This window comes from Orcinus orca, chromosome 10 (assembly GCF_937001465.1).
Source record: "Orcinus orca chromosome 10, mOrcOrc1.1, whole genome shotgun sequence".
In the NCBI taxonomy this organism is placed as follows: domain Eukaryota; kingdom Metazoa; phylum Chordata; class Mammalia; order Artiodactyla; family Delphinidae; genus Orcinus; species Orcinus orca.
The window spans coordinates 73742722-73765041 of NC_064568.1; the positions used below are offsets into that span (position 1 = coordinate 73742722).

General features: G+C 43.4%; 1 protein-coding gene across 8 annotated transcripts in view; it reads left to right on the forward strand.

Annotated features, from left to right (window-relative positions):
• BICRAL (BICRA like chromatin remodeling complex associated protein) overlaps positions 1-22320 on the forward strand; it is a 108222-nt gene that overhangs the window by 12921 nt on the left and 72981 nt on the right. For 5 of the 8 annotated variants that reach the window (XM_049716106.1, XM_049716110.1, XM_049716111.1 and 2 more), the window contains exon 1: positions 8909-10221. The gene's annotated coding sequence lies outside the window, so the exon portion shown is untranslated. Of the gene's footprint in view, positions 1-8906; positions 10222-22320 lie in introns of those variants that run through there. The other 3 variants (XM_049716109.1, XM_049716108.1, XM_049716113.1) reach the window with 2 other exon arrangements.

The window sequence follows — 22320 nt, forward strand, 5'->3', positions numbered from 1 at the left end:
TTGGCCTTTCTGTTCCCATCCGTTTGCATGGACCCCATTATAACTTCTCCAAAATGGTGGCCTTGACCCCTAGTCTTTCCAGACTTACAGTCTGCTTCTCACAGCTGACCCAGTTTCTGTGTCTCAAGTACTAATACTAGAAGAGAGGATCTCATTTGTCCAAGTTGGGTCAGAGGCCTTTTCCTAATCTAGTCAGGCTGAAAACGTGACATGATAGATTCTTAGAGGAAAAAAAAAAAAAGGTAGTCAACCCTGGATAAGTCTAGTATACTGGTATTATTGTTCAGCTTTTCTAGACTTCATGAATAATTCACTGTATTTGTTATCTTTTGCTGTATAACAAAGTACTCCAAAACCTAGCAGCTTAAATAATAAGCATTTATTATATTATATACCCAGTTCTGTGAGTCCAGAACCCAGGAACAGCTTAGCTGGGTGTTTCTGCCTCAGAGTCTCTCGTGAGGTTGTAGTCAAGCTGTCCCTTGGGACTGTAATCATTTGAAGGGTGGGCTGGGGGATGATTTGCTTCCATGACAGGGAGAAAGCCTCCTTTCCTCGTTGGCTCTTGGCTATTGGAGACCTCAGTTCCTCACCATATGGGTGTCTCCATAGGCTGGGTATCCTTAGGACATGGCAGCTGGCTTCCCCCAGGGCGAGTGTTCCAGAAAGAGCACCTAAAATGGAAGTTGCAGCCTTTTATAACCTACCCTCAGAAGTGACAGTCACTTCTGCCCTATTCTGTTGGTCACACAGACCAACCCCGGTACGCTGTGGGAGGGGGATACACAAAGGTGGAGATACCAGGAGATGAGGTTCTTTGGGAATTTCTTGAACATTAGTTACCATACTCAATCAACATTTATTTAGTGCCTTCTTGTGTGCCAGGTGCTAGGAATTGAGAGCTATGTGACACAGAGTTTCTGTCCTTGAGGAGCTCACTGTCTGGTGGGGGATACCTTTTATTTATTTATTTATTTATTTATTTTTTGGCGGTACGCGGGCCTCTCACTGTTGTGGCCTCTCGCGTTGCAGAGCACAGTCTCCGGACGCGCAGGCTCAGCGGCCATGGTTCACGGGCCCAGCCGCTCCGCGGCCTGTGGGATCTTCCTGGACTGGGGCACGAACCAGTGTCTCCTGCATCGGCAGGCGGACTCTCAACCACTGCGCCACCAGGGAAGCCCGGGGGATACCTTTTAAAAACACCACCATGTGTCTCCTGAGCTATCACACTTATCCTCATGAAATTCACATCTGTTCATAGCAGTCTCTTATTTAATCATCCTCCAGTGGATCCCTTTCTTGCCCAGATGTTTTGTTTTTTTAAGTTTAAATCACCACCACAGTAAGAAATAACATTTTATATCACAAGCCAGTATATACATAGACACATTTATATTGGGAACAAATTTCACAAAAGAGTTTATACCCTCAGTGCCTGCAATATATTCAAATATTTTCTATTCTAGGCAATTTCATTTTTGTGAAAGCTGGTCACAATCTCATGAATTTCACAACCTATTGCATTGTGACCTGCAGAGTGGAAAGTGGCAGCCTAAAGGGTCATACAGACTCTCTGCCATGAGCAGCAAAGCCCCTCACCATCTACCTGTCTGCAGCTCCCCCCCTCATTCATATTTAATAATGACTCCCCCACATAAAGTTCCTCTACCTGGAGCTCTCTCCTCTCTTTCCGCACATGGTTTGGAGAACTCTTATTCATCCTTTAAAACCCAGCTTTAAAGTGACCCTTCTTCCCCTCTCTCCTTGGAAAGACTTGCCTGCTCCATCCTCTGGCCCCCAGAACATTTCACTGACACTTGGTCCCTCCTCCACTTCCAGCCTGTCCTAGGGCCAGCTCCTCCAAGCCCACAATATATTTTCACTGAATCTCAGTACGTTTAGGAGGACATTGAGCAAATTAGCATCACACAAATGACGATGCTGCAAATGAGCTGTGTGCAGAGTTGGGGGGTGTTGCAGGCAGGTTTCCTGTCGATGGAGCCACGTGCTGCAGAAAAAGAATCCCTCCCCCTGCGAGTCCGCTGTCTCCCCCACGCATCCCTCACAGGTACAGTTCACACTGGAACTTGCCGCTTAGGTTCATTGCTGTGGTTCATTTTAGCTGGTCTGGTTTCTTTTTGTTTTTTTGGGTTTTTTTCCCTACTTTTTGCATGTGCTTGGGTCGATGGGGACAGCCTAGTGAGACATGGAGCTTTAGGCAGCACAGGTAGAAAGGCCTCTATATCTGCACCCGCCCTGAGGGAGGGGGGTTTCCTTTCTGAAGTGGTACGGAAGGAGGGTTTTGAGGTTTTTGAATATTTGCTTCTAAGTGTCTTAAGTAAGAGATTTGTTTGCCCACATTTGTACTATCTTAGCAAGCTAGCAACCCGACAGAATATTTTCTGGTTGGTTTTGCCTATACGTGGTTTTTATTTTTGAGGGGAAGAAAAATTTACACCTTGGTTAAATTGTACTGAAGTACAAATGCCTGTTTTTTTAAAATTGCTGTTAACTTAAAGGGTTGAAGCTAATATGATTTCCAGGCTCATGGGAATCACTGATAGACTATGCTGTGAACCATAACCAGAAATGGAAAAAAAAAAATTAGACATGAGCAAAAGCAATTAAATTATTCCTTCTTCAATATTCTCATTTCCGCATTTGTCAACGGCTGGGTAACTGCCCAAGGATATGCTGACTTCCCTGTGGTGTGTGCGTGTTGGGGGGAGGGAAGTGGAGGGGGAGACAGACTGTAAACAGATCATTACTGTAGAGTGTGATAAACAGTATAATAGAGTACATATCACATGCATAGGGAAGGGGGTCATTTGTTCACTTTCAGCAGTATTTTTCAAATGAATGTTGCCTCCCTTAGTGGATCATGAAATCCATGATGTATAAGGCGGCCAACAGCATTTTTTAAAATGGGATGATAGGATGAAATAGATCAAGTTACATCCTCCATAGTAAGTTTAGATATTGTTTTCTGAAACCTTCATTTCAGTTATATATCTATTGCATTGGAATGTGAAATCTATTTCTTGAAGTTGAATCTCAGACGATGTTTTGAAGCCACTGATGTAGGGGTGGAGGAAGTCTTCCCAGAGGAGGTAGCATTTGAACTGGACCTTGCAGAATGGTGGGCTTGCCCCAGAAGAAGAAGGACATTCCAGGCAGAGGGAAAAGGATATGCCCAAATGGAGAAGAGTTTGTTCTTGTTCAGGGATAGGTGTTCTCTGTGATTGGACTGCAGGGTACCAGGAGAGGAGCGGCTAGAGATGCTCCTGGGAAGACAGGTGGAGCTAATGAACCACTTGTAAGTACAAATATCAGGGCCTCAGCTCTCCCCAGAAACTCCATTTTTCTGGTGATGGGTTTGGCCTTGAGAATCTATATTTCTAATAAGCTTCCCCAGGCAGTGAGGTGCTAATGGAGGTGTGACATGAACAACTCTGGGTTTTCAAAAGGTGATTTGGGGTAGTAATTTAGATAGAAGATTAATTGGAGGGACATAAAATCGGGAGGAAGCAAGAGGTAAGGGCCTGAATTTAGGTGAGGCAGTTAGTGGCGAAAAGGGGCTGGATTTGAGGGAGATTTTGGAGGTGGGTTGCATGGGTTAAGGTAGATGAGAGAATAAGAAGAAATCATGCATGATCCTAAAATATGTTGAGAGTACATGTCCTTTGCTCTGATTGCCCATCTCTGAACAACCTCCTTGCTGTCTTAGACCTGACTCAAGTTAATCTAACTCACAAGGGACTGATCAGTATACCCAAACTGCTGGTTGATTAGTATGATTTACAGTGAGGGAGGTGTCTAAACCTTTTTGGGTACAAAAGTACTTGTACCTTTGTTCAGTATCAGAGTACCTGGAAAATGGCCCTAGTAATTAGAAGATTTAGGAAAGAGAGAATTGTATGGTCTGAGGGGTATTTCATGGGAGCTCTACAATTGCCTTATTAACTTTACTATGCTCACGTAATGTGATCGAAATACTTGTGGAGGTGATACAGTGTCTCTACTCCTTCACTGTTTTTCTTCAGCGTTGAGGATATATCTTGGTGCCTGCTTTGTACCTACTTATTTATTGTATTCGACTTGTTTTTACAAGTCATCTTTTAGGGGTGGTTCTTTCTTCAGATGTCTTACCTCTTACTTTCATTTTCAGAAAGGACACTGACATTTATTTATTGAGCAAGCCCCTTTGCATGGGTATCCTATCTTGAAGGCTGACTTTCTCACCAAATTCTGAGCTTATGAGACCTCTCTTCCACTGCCTCTACAACCCACCATCCTCCTGGGCGTGGTGGAGTGGAAGGGACGCTCTGTTAAGGAGATGTTGGGAGTTCTGGCATCACAGGGGCCTGGGAGCTGGTGAGTGGCACCTCCAAGGCATGTGTGTGGCATCCTCCTAACCTGATGACTATCCTCCCCCTCACATACTCTGTGGGGAAACAGGCTGGATGTGTAAGACAGCAAGGCCAGTGGGAGTGCCGATGCCTCTATTTTTTTAAACAGTTCTGCTATATTCCTTATCCTTGTACTAGAAGCTTGTAGGAGTTCAGATTTTTTTTTTTAAAGTCTGTCAAGGAAAATAACCAGCTTGAAATGTGTCAGGACTAGAATAGCCTTAGTCTCTACAAAGATGATTTAAAGTGTTTATACTCATGTATCGAATAAAATAATAATGTAGGCAAGTTATTGAAAACATTTGTAATTACTCCAGTAATTTGCTTGTTTACCATTGCTTTGAAAACAGTTCCACGTTACTTCTTTTATTTTTTTAATTTAATTTATTTTTGGCTGTGTTGGGTCTTCGTTGCTGTGCGTGGGCTTTCTCTGTTTGCGGCAAGTGGGGGCTACTCTTCGTTGCGGTGCACGGGCTTCTCATCGCGGTGGCTTGTTTTGTTGCAGAGCACGGGCTCTAGGCATGCGGGCTTCAGTAGTTGTGGCACACGGACTCAGTAGTTGTGGCTTGTGGGCTCTAGAGTGCAGGTTCAGTATGTGTGGCACACGGGCTTAGTTGCTCCACGGCATGTTGGATCTTCCCAGACCAGGGCTCGAACCTGTGTCCCCTGCACTGGCAGGCAGATTCTTAACCACTGAGCCACCAGGGAAGTCCCCACTTACTTCTAATAATACTATTAACAACCACAACAGTAATGGCAACTAATATTGAATGTTTACTGTATACCAGGCACTAAAACAAGGGTTTTGCATCCTAATATCATTGAACTCTCCCTGCTACTGACCCGAGATATACATATTGTCACCTTCACTATACATATGAGTAAACTGAGGTGAGAGAAGTTAAAAAAAAAAATAGGCCAAGTTTACATGGCTAAAAAGTGGCAATGATAAAGGTCTACTTGATGAGAGAGGAAGAGAGAGAGAGGGAGAGGAAAAACTTCTAAACCGTTAGGCGATACTGCCTGTGATCAACTGGGCAATGGTTTTATGTGGTTCAGGGAGACTTACTGTATTACCCTCTTAATATATAGGTATCTAGGTAGAAATACACTGATTTCTTGTATTCTTTTTTTAAAATAAATTTATTTATTTATTTATTTGGCTGTGTTGGGTCCTCGTTGCTGCACAAAGGCTTTCTCTAGTTGCGGCGAGCAGGGGCTACTCTTTGTTGCGGTGCACAGGCTTCTCATTGCAGTGACTTCTCCTGTTGTAGAGCATGGGCTCTAGGCACACGGACTTCAGTAGTTGTGGTATATGGGCTCAGTAGTTGTGGCTCGCAGGCTCTAGAGCGCAGGCTCAGTAGTTGTGGCACACGGGCTTAGTTGCTCTGCAGCATATGGGATCTTCCAGGACCAGGGCTCGAACCCGTGTCCCCTGCATTGGCAGGCAGATTTTTTTTTTTTAATAAATTTATTTATTTGTTTTATTTTTGGCTGTGTTGGGTCTTCGTTGCTGCGCGCGGACTTTCTCCAGTTGCAGCTACTCTTCGTTGTGGTGCACAGGGCTGCTCTTCGTTGTGGTGCACAGGCTTCTCATTGTCGTGGCTTCTCTTGTTGCAGAGCACAGGCTCTAGGCGCATGGGCTTCAGTAGTTGTGGTGTGTGGGCTCAGTAGTTGTGGCTTAGCTGCTCCGAGGCATGTGGGATCTTCCCGGGCCAGGGATCGAACCTGTGTCCCCTGAATTGGCAGGCGGATTCTTAACCACTGAGCCATCAGGGAAGTCCCTGATTTCTTATATTTTTATACATCTTGTGGATTGGGCCTGTTTTTCTTTTATCCCACAAGTACTGATTGAGAGCTAACTGTATACAAAGTACTCTGCTAGGCCCTTAGAAAATAAAAAGCCTTTGCGGAGCTCCCTATCCTGGACAGAACATGAGAGAGATATATTAGGTGGAATCATGTGAGATTGCCATTGGAAATTTACATGGGAAGACTTCACATGGTTCAACTCAACACATAACTAAAATGAGGCGATTGAAGATTAGCTGAATATACTGACCTCTCGTTATGTTTCAGGCACCATGCGAAACATTTTATGTGCGCTACTTCCCAAATCCTTAAAATAACTCTCAGATGTGAGTACTATAATTATCCCGGTTTTATAGATGAGGAAGTTGAAGCTCTGTGGAGTGAAGTGACTTGCCCAGACCCACACACCTGGTGTGTGACAAAGGTGGAATTTGAACTGTAGTCAGTCTCAGTACACAGCCAGTGCCCTTAAGTCTCAGAATATAAGTACCTCAAGAGGTACAAATAAAAGTAACTACCTTATTTATGCACGTTGAGAACTTTTAATTTTTTATGTCACAAACACTGTATAGAGCACTTACTAACTTATCAGGTATATTTCAGATTTCTGTGATCTGGTCACATCTGGACACATCTGGTCATGCATATCACCACTTAATCTCCTGCATTTGCATTCTCCCCCTCTGAGAACAGCCAACCAACCAAGGGGAACATTTGGAGGAAGAACACAGAAAAAGAGGAACATTTCCACTTTTACTTGTTATGTGGACATTGGACCTTTTTATTTAGAGGCCCAAACACATGCTAGAATGTATCAATTATGATTACAACTTTTTTTTTTCTCCTGTGTCCAGTTGCCCTTCTTTCTAGGTCACATACACAGACGAGCATCATAGGAGTGAACATTTAATTGTACATAATTAAATTGTAGGCAATACAATTAAAGTCTTTTGCATATAGTCAAGCCATTTTAAGAACTTTCCTCTTTAGAAGTTTCCTAATCTTACATTCAGATACCAAAATCCTGTCTATATAAATCATAACTTAAAATTTTATGTACAAAGGGATATCCCGTTTTTAAAATGTTACATTTTTTTTATTTGCATGCAAAAAAATTTAAGAAGTTGTTTTTTATTATTAAATGATATCGATTTTCATGTTACCTGGTGAATCTGAGATTCTCCCCACTGCTGTCCCAATATTTTTTGACCCCCCCCTGAAATATTTTAAATTACCTTTGACAACTGGCATTCTCCAAGTAGGTCTTCCCCAATTAGAGGGTGGTCCCCTCTGCCTATACCACACCACTGAACTTGGTTTATATTGAAACATCAAGGACTGCTTGTTCCTAGGATCCTTTTTGGGCCTTGAAGAGAGGGTGAGTTGAGGAGTCAACCATGCCTGGGTTCCCCCAGCCCTTATTTAGACTGATGACCTCAGGCAAATTACAGAAACCACTGGGAGACTCATCTGCAAAAATCTGGATAATTAAACATTATTCTATCGGTTTGTGTTAAGGTTCATGCAATAATGTATAAGATAAGAATAAAGTATATAGAATAATGCCTGGCAGCACTTAGTAGGCCCTCAATAAGTGTTAGTGCTCTTATATTTGGGCATTCATGAAAAAGCCTGCCATGCCCTCTCCTCTTCCTGAATTCACCTCTTTGTTAGGTGATCTCTTAAAAGTCAGATTTGTGTTTCTTAGGGGTCTTGGCCTACTTGGGAGAACAGCTTTCTGAAATCCATTAATATTTCATTGGAGCTGTGGAGCAACAGCTGTAAAACTTGCTTGGTGGGCCCTAATTGCAATGAATAATCTATGGACTCTTTTGAAATGTAATTCTTCAAAATGTGTATTATAATTAAAATCCAGCCAATCCAAAGGCACTTTAAAACAGGTTTTAAAATTTCCCAAGCCAATTAGAAAACTGGTTGGTCCAACTGTCAAGTGTAGAGAAATATGCAAATTTATGCAAAGACTACTGTTCCAGGAAGACCTTGGCTGAATGTGAACACAACACACATCTGAGAAAACACCTCCATGATACTATGTGATACTAAATCACTGACTGTATTTATTGAGGTAGGTCTAAATACAAAGCACACATTGTGAGTGACAGTTACTAGAACAAGATATGTTTTGTTTTTTAAAAAGATCTTCTATCTTAAATATGACAACATTGTATGCCAACCTTGACATACTTACCTTGTGCAATAAAATAGCATAGTTACAGTATCCTTCTAAAAGCAAACAAGGTGTGCTACCATTATGTTTTTTAATGCTAAGGGGATATTATTATATTAGAAACTAACGAATTCCACTTAAGTAATTTAAATCTAGGGATAATTGTATTTAGAACTCAACAAATATCTGGGGGATATGGGTTTGAGATTTCCTGTTTATCAGCAGGACCCCATTGCTATATGCATTACAAACTAATTTAAAATAATTTTAGAGGGCTTCCCTGGTGGCGCAGTGGTTGAGGGTCCGCCTGCTCGATGCAGGGGACACGGGTTCGTGCCCCGGTCCGGGAAGATCCCACATGCCGCGGAGCGGCTGGGCCCGTGAGCCATGGCCGCTGAGCCTGCGTGTCCGGAGCCTGTGCTCCGCAACAGGAGAGGCCACAACAGTGAGAGGCCCGCGTACCGCAAAATTAATAAATAAATAAAAATAATTTTAGAGTTTTTCTGGGGCTTACATATGTATTTTTTAAAATCTGAATCACATTTTTGTTCACTTTATCTTTTACCTTGATGTTTATTTAAAATAAAAGGCAACAAAACCCCCACTATATTTTTGTGGGCATTTACAGGAAAAGTAAATGTAATTAACCTAAACCACAAAGGCACCCACTCCCAATCCACAGTCATAATTAACATTTATTTAAATGCTCTGGATGCTGGATGGTTTATGGAAACGTCTCAGTTTGAGATTTGATATTAAAAATGGGTGGTAATTATACTTGGACTACAGAATGTTAAAAGGTTGGGTAGCTCTCTCTTTCTCTTTTTTAACCTATTCTATTTCACTGGATGTTTGGGAAGCTCTCTTTTTAAGACTGGGGATCACGTCATGAAAATTCTACAAATGTGGCCGTACAATTATCTGCAATAAAGAGAAAGCAGTGGGAACTGGATGTTTTGAGAGTGACTTACTTAGCTCCTCACCTTCATCTTGGCTGCTAAAGTTTTTTTGTTGTTGTTTTTGTTTTAATGTTAATATACAGGTTTACAGATAAGGTTTCACTGCATTTTGGAATGGAAAGAGGGTGTTGCAAAGGAAAGCTTAGACTTAAAAGTTGGAATGAATCAGTTATTTGCCAAATAACTAAGTTAAAAGTTATGTTTTCGTTTTTGTGTTTTTTTTTTTTAAAGCATATGCAAAAAGTATGTACTGGGACATGTTCCAGTTAGAGTTCTAAACAAATATTGTTTTTTGTTTTTAACCCCCCCCATCGGCGTCCCCCTCCCCAGCTAAAACTGGTGTGTGTGTGTGTGTGTGTGTGTGTGCGCGCGCGTAGGGCGCCTGCGGAGAATAGCACGCATCTTGTAGATCTTCAAAAAAAAAAAAAAAAAAGCCAATAACCCTGTTTCTTGACTAAACCACGGCATTTCTTGAAGTTAAAAAGAATCCCAAAGGAAACAGGAATTATCAGCTTTGGAGCTTGATTTTTCTAAAAAAAAAAAAAAAAAAAATTTAATTGAAAAAATCCTAATCACATTTTTTGCTAGGCGAGAACCGAAGTTTGGAGGTAGACGAGCAGGCGAGCGGTTTGCCCGGGCGCAGAGCATGAAGGCCGGGCGGGCGCGGGGAGCGGGCGCCCGCCGCCCGGCGCGGGGGTGAGCAAGAGAGAGAGCGGAGCGCGTGTGGCCGGCGCCGCTCGGCCGGGAGCTCCCGCGCCCGCGCCCCGCGCCCCGCGCCCGCCGCCGCCGCCGCCGCCGCCCCTGGTGCGATGGCGCAGAAACCCCGTTGACAAGGCACTGCTTTTTCATGACGGTGAGTTTCCCTTTGAGTGTATTATAATTTTGTGATAAAAATTTCAAGGAGAAAAAAAAAAACACACACAACCTCCTTCCTCTGCCTCTTTCCTTCGGGGAGGGGAAAAGCGAGGGGGGGAGCTGGAGATATATCTCCAGACAGAAAAGAAAGAGGAGCAAATTAAACACCGAGTTGCCAAAACCAGGATATTAGGTTTCAGCCCAGAGAGCTATTGGCTAAGGCTGTGTTTTTTTTTTGGGGGGGGGGTGGGTTTGTGGGTGGGTGATGGTGGTGGTGGGTGGATGTTTAATGGACACGGAGAAAAGGGGAATCGAGTGTTTATGCCTTTCCCAGCGATGCCCGGGCCCCGGGAAGACCAAGTTCAGTGTCTCGGGCGAGGGCGCGGGCGGGCAGGGGGCGGCGGGGCCGGGATGGGGGCGCCTAGGCGGGGTGGGGGCCCCGGCGCCTTTTTTTTTTTTTTTTCTTTTCCGCGGATGCAAATTTCTGGAGCGGGGAGAGGGAGAGCCTGGGAAGGGGGATGGCGTGGCTGTTGGTGGTGGGGAGGAGAGGGGAGGGAAGCCGTTTAATGACTCATTGATTGAGCCGGTTTAAAATTAGTTGTGTGCGCGAGTGCGAGTGTGTTTTCCGCCCCCCCCACCCCCACCCCCACCCCCACCCCCCGGAGCCGCCGGGAGCCGGGAAGGAGGGAGCGGGGCTCGGCGAGGGGAGGACGGCGCGGCGGGGCCGTGAGCAGGGGCAGGGAGGGCCAGGAGTGACGGCGAGCGAGGAAGAAAATAAGCTTTTCCAATCTCCTCCCCTCGGTTTTCCCCCCCTCGTTTCTTCTCTCTCTCGGAAGCTCTTGGGTGTGAATCGCATTTTCTTTCTTCTCGGCAAAATGGACCCCGCGTCTCGAGAGGGGGAGGGGAGCGGGTGGGAGGGAGGCGGCGGCTGCACGGGGTTTATTTTTCATCCTGGCTTCCTCCTTCCCGCTGCTTGTGCGGGCGGCCGCGGCTGGGAGAGCTCGGGGCTGGTCAGCCTCCCCGGCCCGGTTCTCGGAGCGCGCCTGCCGGCAGGACTGGCCCTTCCCCGTCGCTTCGCTGCCTGGGTCCAAAGCACCGCAGACGACCCGCGGCCTGGCCCGGACGAGCCCTTGTGCCGCGCGGAGGACCCTCGGCCCAGCCAGGCGCCTCCTGCGGGGCCTGTGCGGCCGGTCCGAAGACACGAGAGGCTCGGTGGCACTCTTTTGGCCGAGAGTGCGCGGGCCCGACGCGGCTCGCGCCCCGGATCGTCCCGGACGCAGGATCTTGCGGGGGTTGTGCGGGTCGGGGTGGGGGGGTGGTAGCTGGAAGGCGCTAAGATGGCGCTGGGCCTGGCCTGTCGCCAGGGCTGGTGGCGCAGTTGCTCCGCGGGCGCCATCTTACCTGGCGGCGCGGGCGGCGCCCTTCGGGGACGCTTTGCCGACCCCAGCGCTGGGCGGTCCGGGGCGTGGGGGCTACGCTCCGGGGGCCGAAATCTGTACTTGGGCCCGGGGCCGAGTAGCCTGGTCCTTCCCAGTGCCCCCAGACCCGAAAGGCGAGGCAGCCGGCTCGGAGCGGGAAGGGGCTGGGGCCGGCGGCATCTTGTTCCTTTTACCACTTGCGTTGAGGAAGGAAGTGGGCTGAGGGTCGGGCCTTGCAGCCGAGGGGTTCCCTCCCTGAACCCGCAGCCCCCTCCGCCCCCGCCCCAGTCAAAATTGGAGGTGAGGGCTTCCCGTCGTCTTCCTACGGCTTGAACCTGGACGGCTTTGCTTTCCCTGGCCCGGCTTCGGGCAGGGCATGGAGGCTTTTCGTTCATCCTCTTCCACTTCATTTTGAGAGTAAAGTCGAACCAGGTTACGAAATTGCAGGAAAAAGAGTTGAGGACAGTGTCTGCCTGCCTTCTAGTAGCGTGGTTCTGTATAGGTACCCTATGTTAGTTTTTCTAGTTGGTTGTCTTATCACAACCCTGGAGAGACTTTCCTCTAGTTGTCAAATTGTGGTAAGCTGATGGGTTCCAGTGACTTGAAACTTCTTTTTGGCTTTCATATCCCCTATTCCAAATGGTAGTAAATTACGATAGTTTCTTAGAACTCTGATCTGAAAAATTAAACTCGCCTTGAAACACCCCGGAGACTTTTTTCCTTTTCCTTTCTAAAAACAAAAACAAAACAAACAAAAAAGCACTGTGTTTTGGTTCATCTCTTTCTGATCATACAAGACTTCTCAGTTCCCCCACTCATTAAAGTGTTTCCTTAGAAGCATTCATATAAGTATTTATCTGTCCTGTAGTAGCTGTTTATCAAGGTGTGTGTGGGTTTTAACTTTGTTTTCAATTGTTACTGAAAAGATTATTGGGAGGAGGAAAAACATCGGTAAAGCTCTGATCTCTCTAGGAGCCCACCGAGATGGAAAGTAAATAGTTAATTTCTGGTGGATAAAAGTAACATAGTGGCACCATTAGGTGTGTGCTTGTGTTTACAAATACTATAGTGGATGTTTTAGGCCCTATAAGACCTACCATGTGTTGAACACTGTTGTATGCCAGGAATTGTATATATTTACCAGGGGAGGAACTAAAAATGTTTGCCAAGATATTCGAATTGTTCAAGGTCTCGGAAGTTTTAAGTGGTAGAATTGACAGTGGATCCCAAAAGCCATGTTCCTGGCTCTGTATCTGTGGTTTCCAAATCTGAGCATCAGAATCCACTGGGGAGATGTTTTAAAATACAGATTTGTAACATTCATTTGTCAGGGACAGTTGAGGTTTTTTCAAAAGGTCTAATGTGTTAGGTAGTCTCAGTTTTAAGATTCCTGCTTTCAACTTCTCAATGCCCCTAACTCCCTCCAGTTTTGAAATTCTGGCTCATCCAGGATCCCCTGAATATGTAGGATTCTGTGTTATTCCAAAGCTCTCCAGGTGATTCCATTGTGACACAGATACACATTCAAAACATCGCTGTACTGCACTATGGACTGTGCTGCTGGCTCTCTTGAATTGGAACATGAGACGAGGTCTATATCATTTTGAGTTTCAGCACAGTTTTTTTCTGTTTTTTTGTTTTTGCGGTACGCGGGCCTCTCGCTGTTGTGGCCTCTCCCGTTGCGGAGCACAGGCTCCGGACGCGCAGGCTCAGCGGCCATGGCTCACGGGCCCAGCCGCTCCGCGGCATGTGGGATGTGGGATCTTCCTGGACCGGGGCACGAACCTGTGTCCCCTGCATCGGCAGGCGGACTCTCAACCACTGCGCCACCAGGGAAGCCCTCAGCACAGTTTTATTGCTCACATTATTTTTATTTTTCTCCTCTGCCATTTATCAAATCGTTGAAATGATTTTCTTACAAAAAGAAAACTTAAGTATTGCAAGCCTTTAAAATCTTAGCATATATTTTAAAGTAGATAATTTCATTCTATTACAAGTTACATAACATACTGGCTTCTAGGTCTAGCCGGGCCATCTAGTTTAGTCAAGACAGCTATGCAACAAAAATATTGATAGAATTGAATCTAGGGTTGATACAGAATTTAGGAATAGGGTAGGAAATATCCTGAAATAAAAACCTAGAGATAAATCCTTGAAAGGAAGGGTTCTTTCTGATTTTGAATTGGGAAGGTATTTTTTTTGGGTTTTGGGAAGTAGGATGGGAAAGTTATTCTAAACATGAGACTTGATAAGAACAGAGTATGCATTAAAGAAACAGAAGGTCAGGAAGAAACATCCAGAGCAGGTAATGAATAGCCAACCAGACCAAAATGAGAACCGAGTCAGTGAGGAAATCATTAACTTCTCTGGAGCAAGGACTACGTATTTTAGTTACTTTGTGCTTTTCTTTCCTTATTCTAAAATTCTAAGATTTTCTTTATTCTAAAGTGTTTAGTGATTGCTAGGGGGAATGGTTGGAAACTTTGATTTTTGATGCAGATGTCAAAATTATATTATCTTTGTGTATATCCACGTTCCTCTGTCCTTCTACATTTTGAAAAGTTTTATAAGGGGCAAACTGTTGGATACCTGTGTGCAGTCTGTGTCCAGTCTAGACTAGTGAGTGGGTGGAGTCCTAGTATTTGTGTCATGTGGTTTTTCTCCCCTTGTTTTTCATGGTAAATGCCAGAGTAATTATTTTCTTTGACTAAAATCCAATAAAGCTTGAAAGGAGGGGAAATCTAAAATAAACCTGCTCAGAGGGAAAGAGTAGCTTCTTTATTTTAAAGTAGCCTTTAGTGAAATTCAAGACAGACAAGATCTCTGCCCTCATGGACTTTATAGTATAGTGGGAAAAACAGGAAATAAGTAAACACAAACAAGATAATTACAGGTTAAGAAAATTTATAAGAAGTTAATAAGCTGTTGGGTCTAAAAGAGTGTGTTGTAGGGAACGGCTGTTTTGGCTAGTAAGAGTCAAGGAGTGTCCCTTTTGAAAAGGTGACATTTGAGCTGAGACTTGACACATGAGCATGTGCTAGCCATGTGAAAAGCTGGGGAGACATTCTTGGCCTGGGAACAAGTGCAAAGACCTTTAGGCCCAGAGGGTGCGGGTGTTGGAAAAGAGAAAAGCAGGAGGAGAATGCAGTGACCTAGAGAGAGAGAGTGCAGGGCCTCTTATATTAGGGCTTCTGGGAGTTTTGAGATTTTAATGAAAATGAGAAGCTATTGTAGGACTTTAATTAGGACAGTGATATGTTTTTGTTTTTAAATATCACTGGCTGCTCTGTGGTGCAAGAGAGGAAGCAGAGAGGGCAGTTAGGGGACTATTGCAATGGTCAGCTCAAGGCTGATAGTATCTTAGACAAGTACAGTGGCAGTGGAGTTGGAGCAGAGTAGATGGTGGGTTTCAGATATGTTTTGGAGGTTGAATCAGGAGTATTTTCTTCATGGGTTGGCTGTGGAGAGAGAAGGAGGAATCAAGGATGCCTTCAGATTCCTGGCCTAAGCTTTGGTGGCTGGTGGTGCCAACTGCTTGTAGAGAAGACTAGGAGAGGGAGAGGTGTGAGGGGTGGGTTCTATGTGGAACCTTTTAGGTTTTTGAAAAACTTGTGAGACATCCAAGTGGAAAGTCGAGTAGGCAGTGAATATTCAAGTTGAGCTGAGTGGAGTGGACATAAATTTTGGGAGTCACTATCATAGAGATAGTATGTCGTGGAACTGGTTGAGATCATTTGTGATCATGAAAGACTTAAGATCAAGCCCTTAAAGTTCCAGTGTGTAAAGGTTGGGTAAGGTAGACCGAGAAGGTTAAGCATTAAAGCGGGAGAGCGAATTATCCCTTTCAAGAAAAGAAGGACTGGTCTGCTCTGCCAAATACTGTTGAGAAGTTAAACAGTGAGGATAGAGAAATTCCACTTGGATTTGGCTCTCTTGACAAGTAGTTTCAGTGGCACATGAGGATGGAAGCCAGGTTGGAATGCATTGAGAGAATGGGAGTGAAGTGAATGTAAACTGCTTGTTGGGGAAGTTTTCCCGTAAGGCGAGGACAAACTGCGCAGCAGTGGTTGGAGAGGTGTGATCAAGGAAGCGCATTTTAAGAAATGATGGGAAATAGAAGAGCATTTTCAAGTAGGCTAGCGAGAATATCTAATAGGGAGAGACTAATGCAGAAGAGAAATAAGACTACCAAAGGAGCAAAATTCTTTCTTTCTTTATTTATTTGTTGGCCTCGCTGCGCGGCTTGTGGGATCTTAGTTCCCCAACCAGGGGTTGAACCCAGGCCCCAGCAGTGAAAACGCCGAGTCCTAACCACTGGACCACCAGGGAATTCCTGCCAAAGGAGCAAAATTCTTCAGAAGGAGAAAAGGAATTCAAAACACAAGAAGAGGGTTTGCCTTTGGTGGGGGCAAGATGACTTGCAGTCATCTTGCAGTGTAGCAGGAGAGAAGGCAAAAAATTGGCACAAGTGCAAGGAGGTTTAGGAATTGGAGATAGAATATAGGGCTTTCTGTTCTGGTGGCTTCTGTTTTCTCAGTGAAGTCTGAGGCAGGGCCAGCAACCTAAAGTAAAGGAGGAAAGGGTGTGGATGGTTTGAGATGAGGAGGACACCTCACCTTGGACAGCAGGAAGTGAACTCACTGAGACACCAGATAGGGTGGCTGGGCATTATTGAGTGGCTGGAGGTAGGGGGTAGGTCTGAATTTAAGGTGAAACCAATCGACCCAGTTAGTTGTGTGGTTTTCTGCCACCAACGTTCAGCTATAACAAGGGAAGCAAAAGCAGCCAGGTGATCAGTTCAACCAAGATTGGCGTTTGGCCCCCCAGGTGTGATAGGAAGAGAGGAGCTAGGGAATTGAGGGTGGTTGCAAGGGTGTGATTAGTGATGAACCTTGAGATGTTATTTGGGTAGGAAAGCAAGAGAGGATAATGAGGGTGGGGGGCGAAGAATTTAACCATGAAAATCAGTTTTGGTTAATAAAAAGTGACTTAATGGGTAGAAAATTTCAGCCAGGGATGATGAAAAAGTTCTGGAGCTGGATAGTGACAACAGTTGTACAACAATGTGAATGTACTTAAAGCTAATGAACTGTACACTTAAATGGTGAATCTTATGTATGTTTTACCACAATTTAAAAAAATGCATTCGGGAGTTGCCTGGCAGAGCAGTGGTTAGGACTCTGTGCTCTCGCTGAGGAGGGCCCGGGTTCAATCCCTGGTCGGTGAACTAACATCCCACAAGCCACATGGCACGGCCAGAAAAAAGAAAGAAAAAGAATTAACATTTAAAGGTTTGTGGCAGGTACAGATGTTACTTGCACACTGCCTTGGACTATTTGCAAAGTACTATGTTTTCTATGGAAGAAAGGCTTAGAAAGCATATCTCAAATTATTGAGGCTAAAGAGACAGTATCCCCTCTTATCATGGTCCCAAACTTGAGTAGGCATAACAGTCACCTGTAGACACAGAGGTTCTGGCGTAGGACCATGAAATCTTATGTTTCCCTGTTCCCGCACTTATTCTAAGCCTTTAGCATAGCATTTAAAACAAGCTGGGCACTTAGTAACCATTTTCTGGCTAAATACTTAGACAACCCAGGTTAGAGTAGAATGGTGGGAACCAAAGAAAAAAACATTTTTGAGATAGGTAGAAATCAGCAAGGCCTTATAGTACATTGTGATCTCTGTGGGTAAGAGGAAAATCAGATTAAAGGGAGCGAAACAGGGAAAGTCATTTTTTTTTAAATTCAGATAATACCAAGTGGAACTTTGTAGCACTCTCCCTAACCTCCCTTTCTCTATTCTTTCCTCAGACTGCTGTCATTCTTTTCATAAGGTTCCTCTGTTCCCCAAATGGCCTACAGAATAAGTAACAGTAAAGTAAAATTAGAGAAGAGGAGAGCAGGGTAGATGATAGGATTCAAAATAGAGATTTGGGGCTTCCCTGGTGGCGCAGTGGTTGAGAGTCCGCCTGCCGATGCAGGGGACTCGGGTTCGTGCCCCGGTCCGAGAGGATCCCACGTGCCGCGGAGCGGCTGGGCCCGTGGGCCATGGCCACTGAGCCTGCGCGTCCAGAGCCTGTGCTCCGCGGCGGGAGAGGCCACAGCGGAGAGAGACCCGCGTACTGCAAAAAAACATCTTTCCTGGGAAGATATCTTTCCTGGGAAGATAGCAAGGTCATTTGTCAGGGGCAGAGGCAAAAGGTTTTGAGTTTGAGGGGAGTAAATTTGTGGAATGTGTCAGATGTGGGGAAGGTGGATGAAAGGAATGGTACTTAGCTGCAGTGAGGCAACATGAATTAAGCAACATACCAGTTCCATCTGCATGGCATGGTTCTCTCGTGATCAATAATGTTCTAGGGTAGAAGTGGTAAATACAGTGGGTGAGGGGGCTGGCAGAAAGCGGGGGGGTGGGGGGGTGGATGTTAAATGAATGTGAAGTGGGAGAGCTGACAGAGAAGGAAGGAGGTGTGGACTTGAAAGCCCTAAAAGGGAAACCTTGTAAGTGGTACCTCGCTGAATGGAGATGGGCCCAGGAGGCGGCTCTGCTGGGGTGGCTTGCCCACGTGTAGTGCAGTTCACAAGTGCTCAGGGCTGGCAACATACCCAGTTTGGGAACGTGGAAGAAAGAGGTCTTGGGGAGAGGCAGCTTGATCTTTTTTTCCCCCTTACCTCATATGTGCTTCCGCTCAGGAAAAGATCCTGAGACCTCACTGTACCAGATCTGAAACCCAGGTTCCCCTTCCCTGTAATCCTAATCAACTTTATATAGTTGTTATTTAATTATAAATTTCTTTTTAATAAAGTTGGAAAATTGAACATTTTCTGTTTTTGTGGGTTCTTTGGCTTATCTTGCAAACACATTGAACATTCATATTACCTGAAATAAAAATCCTAAATGTGAGGGAATGAGGTATGAACGGTATTGCCTTTCTAGGAAAGACTTATTTCAGTTCATCTGAAATCCAGGGTGCTTCCTTGTAGCATCAGAAATTAAACATGTGTCACAGGTGTCCCAACCTGTGACTGTAACATTTTCACAAGAAAGAAAATGGGGGAAAGGAGAAAGAATATTGTTAAACCTTAACATTATTTCGAGCCCTGACGGGTGTTTAGTAGTATTAAATTCTGACAACACCCTGTAGGTAGGTTTGTTCCATTTTCTAGATAATGAAACTGAGGTTTAGAAATGATAAATAACTTGCCCAAGGTTACATTACTAAGCGGTAGAGCTGGGATTTGAATATATACTGCATGTCCATGCACGATACATTTTGCCCTTAGTATTAAGCCCATGTGTAAGATTTTATCTACAAATGACTGCCTACTAGTTAAACATTTTGAGGTTTTAAAATTAAAATTGGATGACCTTTGTTTCAATAGGACGAATAGGGAAAAGTAGTGTTTTATTGATAAATAAAAGTGGTGATCAAAAAACCCAGAATCTTAACCCAGAATCTTATGTCGATAGTCAAATTTTAGGTCAGAGCAGTTATTCTGCTCCTTCTGCAGATAATTCAGTTTTTTATTTGCATAGTATGGTGAGTCAGACATGCATAGTATTGCTCCCAAGCTCTATACTTGGGAGCAATCAGGGATTATGAATCATATCTTTCACTTAGCAAAAATCCTAATTGGAAAAAAGAACACTTAGAACCTTAATTAAACATGATATGGTACAGCTCAAGTTGTTCCCTTGCTTGGAATGTTGTCAGTGTAATCAAAGTACAGATTTGGATTTAAAACGTACAAAGTGTGATTCGCTTTAAGGAAACATTCTTTTAAAGAGGCCATACTGTAGGTTGAATATAAGGCCAGTAAAATAACGTGTCAGAAGGATTTTTTCCTTTTCTTTTTGACCCTATGAGAAAGCTGAGCCCTGATGGACAACAGTAATAAAAGATGATGAAACATTCTTACTGTGGATTTTTTAGTTCACTGGGGCTGACCTACAGCTCTTGATCGTTAAGTTGGTCCCTGAACAGTCTGAGGTAGTGCATGAGTTCATGCAAGGCTGCCAGAGCTAACCTGAATTTTCCTTCTTTCCCAGTGAGAACCAGCCCTCTCACTATTACTAGTGGTAAGCCTAATTTGGGGAGATGAAAAATTTCAGAATCTTGTGGTAAATGTCATATGGGAGAGACTTTCAAAATTTGTTATGTAGACTAAATATTTTGAACATAACTAAGGAATGTTAAGACTGCTGTTGTATGTATTAAAATCACCCATCTCTAACAGTTGCTTGCAGTGATTTCAGATTTTTATTGTAATTTTTTAAAAAAGATAATCAGTTTATTTATCCGATTTCTTGGTTTTTATTGTAGAGTTGGTATTCAGCTCTCCTTCGAATAATATTTTACAGTGTTAGGGCCACAACCATCAGTTGATTTCTTTTTTTTTTTTTTTTTTTTTTGAGGTACGCGGGCCCCTCACTGTTGTGGCCTCTCCCGTTGTGGAGCACAGGCTCCGGACGCGCAGGCTCAGCAGCCATGGCTCACAGGCCCAGCCGCTCCGTGTCATGTGGGATCTTCCCAGACCGGGGCACGAAACTGTGTCCCCTGCATCGGCAGGCGGACTCTCAACCACTGTGCCACCAGGAAAGCCCCATCATTTGATTTTTAGCAATAATTTTTAAAGCCCTAAGCATTTCCCCTGAATTAAAAAAAAAAAAAATGCCATAGTTGTTGAATGTTTAGCTTTGGTGTAATATACACGAAAGTTTTATGAATATAAAATAACTTAGGATAGTTTATAATTATTTTCAGTAGTCATTTCTCAATAAGTAGTAGAGCTGGAGAAACCTGGATGCCATATTGAGAGATTAAATTTAAAATCTTTATATCTGTGTTTGCCAAACAAAGGTATTACATACAAAATTTAAATTACTGTCAAAGAAAGTTTTCTAGAGCAAAGTTTAGTTTTTTAAACTGGACCTAACCTGGGAAGTAGAATAATAGATTTTTTTTTAATGTGGAGAAATGTCTTCAGATTTAGAAATAACTCATTCCATGTGTAGAGACTGTTATCCACACACACAAAAAAAATCAGATTATTTTCTCCTGATTACCGAGAGTAAAAGTTTTCGATTGTGTGGTTTTAACTTGGAAGTATTTCTCCTAGGATTTAAAATAAAAATGAATGCTGCTACATTTAGATTTTTTAACTCTGATACTTCCTAGAAGTGCAAAGAAATATATTTAGGAATAGGAAGTAAGAATAAACTGACCTATTTGTATTCTGATTCTCCAGATCTGTGAGAATCAGGATTGGAAAGATCATGAGAGTCCAGCCCCTTTTCTCTAGGTGTGATCATACTTAAAAGATGTAGATTTACACCTAGAGATGTTTGGAGCTACCTCTATCCATAAACCTCAAGATCGCTTGCTTGCTTATTTATTTATTTTAGTTTTTTTTTTTTCACTTTACTGGTCTAATTTACAAGGTAAAGAATAACTGATTTCTTTTTTTTTGAGCTCACTTCTCCCTCCAGCTACTGCCCTAATTCTTTGCTCCTCTAGCTTTGTTGGGGTTTTTTTTCCCCAAAGTTTTAAAACTATTTTACTTGTTTCTCTTGATTAGTCTGATTTTTATGTCACATGTATACTTAGAATTATTTTCTGTTACAGCATATATTACGTAGGTAAAACAATCTGAAAGTAAATGTCCAAAGAGAATAATCAAAGAAAAATGAAATTTGGGGAACTGTGTTTGAAAAAGAGGAGTGGAGAGGGCCTTAACTTACCTAGAAATGTAAAATGGACATTGTGCCATGTGAAAACCTGTGCATACCAGAGAAGATTTCCTTATCTTTTTAATATATTTTATGAGTACCATATTATTACTGTACATTCTTTTTTCATTTGCACTGGCATGTTAAGGTTCTAAGGTTAAATGAGATAAATAATCAATTAAGAAATCACCATAAGTCTTGCAGGGGTCTGTTTACATGTCTTCCCCACCAATACTCATAAAGAGAATAGTGCATGTGCTATAGTCAAGATGACTGAAAAGATCTGCATCTAATGTTAAAAAGTTGTCTAAACTGTTTTTCAGAAATGTGCACATTGGATATGCAGCACAAAATGAACAATATAGAGAGATGTGTTAAAGTCTTCATGTAAACGAATACTTTAGTTCTATACATACATGTAAACTTAAATTGTTTATAGAACACATTTTCATTACAATTAGCTCCCCAACTAAAACTGATATTGTGTCAAAAAATGTGACATAAAACCTATTTGACATTAACCTTTTATTTTTGTCACACATTACATAAATTCTCAACTCATTATTTAAAATATGTTCTATGTTCCAAATTACCTTACTATCCAAATGTTACCTTGAGCTTGACTCTCAAGTATGTCTTCAGGATATAATATACATGAAAGGCACAAAGCAAATAATTTATTTTCAGAACATGACATGGATTTGGTATATGTATATGCGTTGTATGTATGTATCTTTAAAATATTTTCCACCCTTTTAAGATTTTTTTTTTTTTTTTTTTTTTTTTTTTTTGCGGTACGCTGGCCTCTCACTGTTGTGGCCTCTCCCATTGCGGAGCACAGGCTCCGGACGCGCAGGCTCAGCGGCCATGGCTCAGGGGCCCAGCCGCTCCGCGGCATGTGGGATCTTCCTGGACCGGGGCACGAACCCGTGTCCCCTGCATCGGCAAGC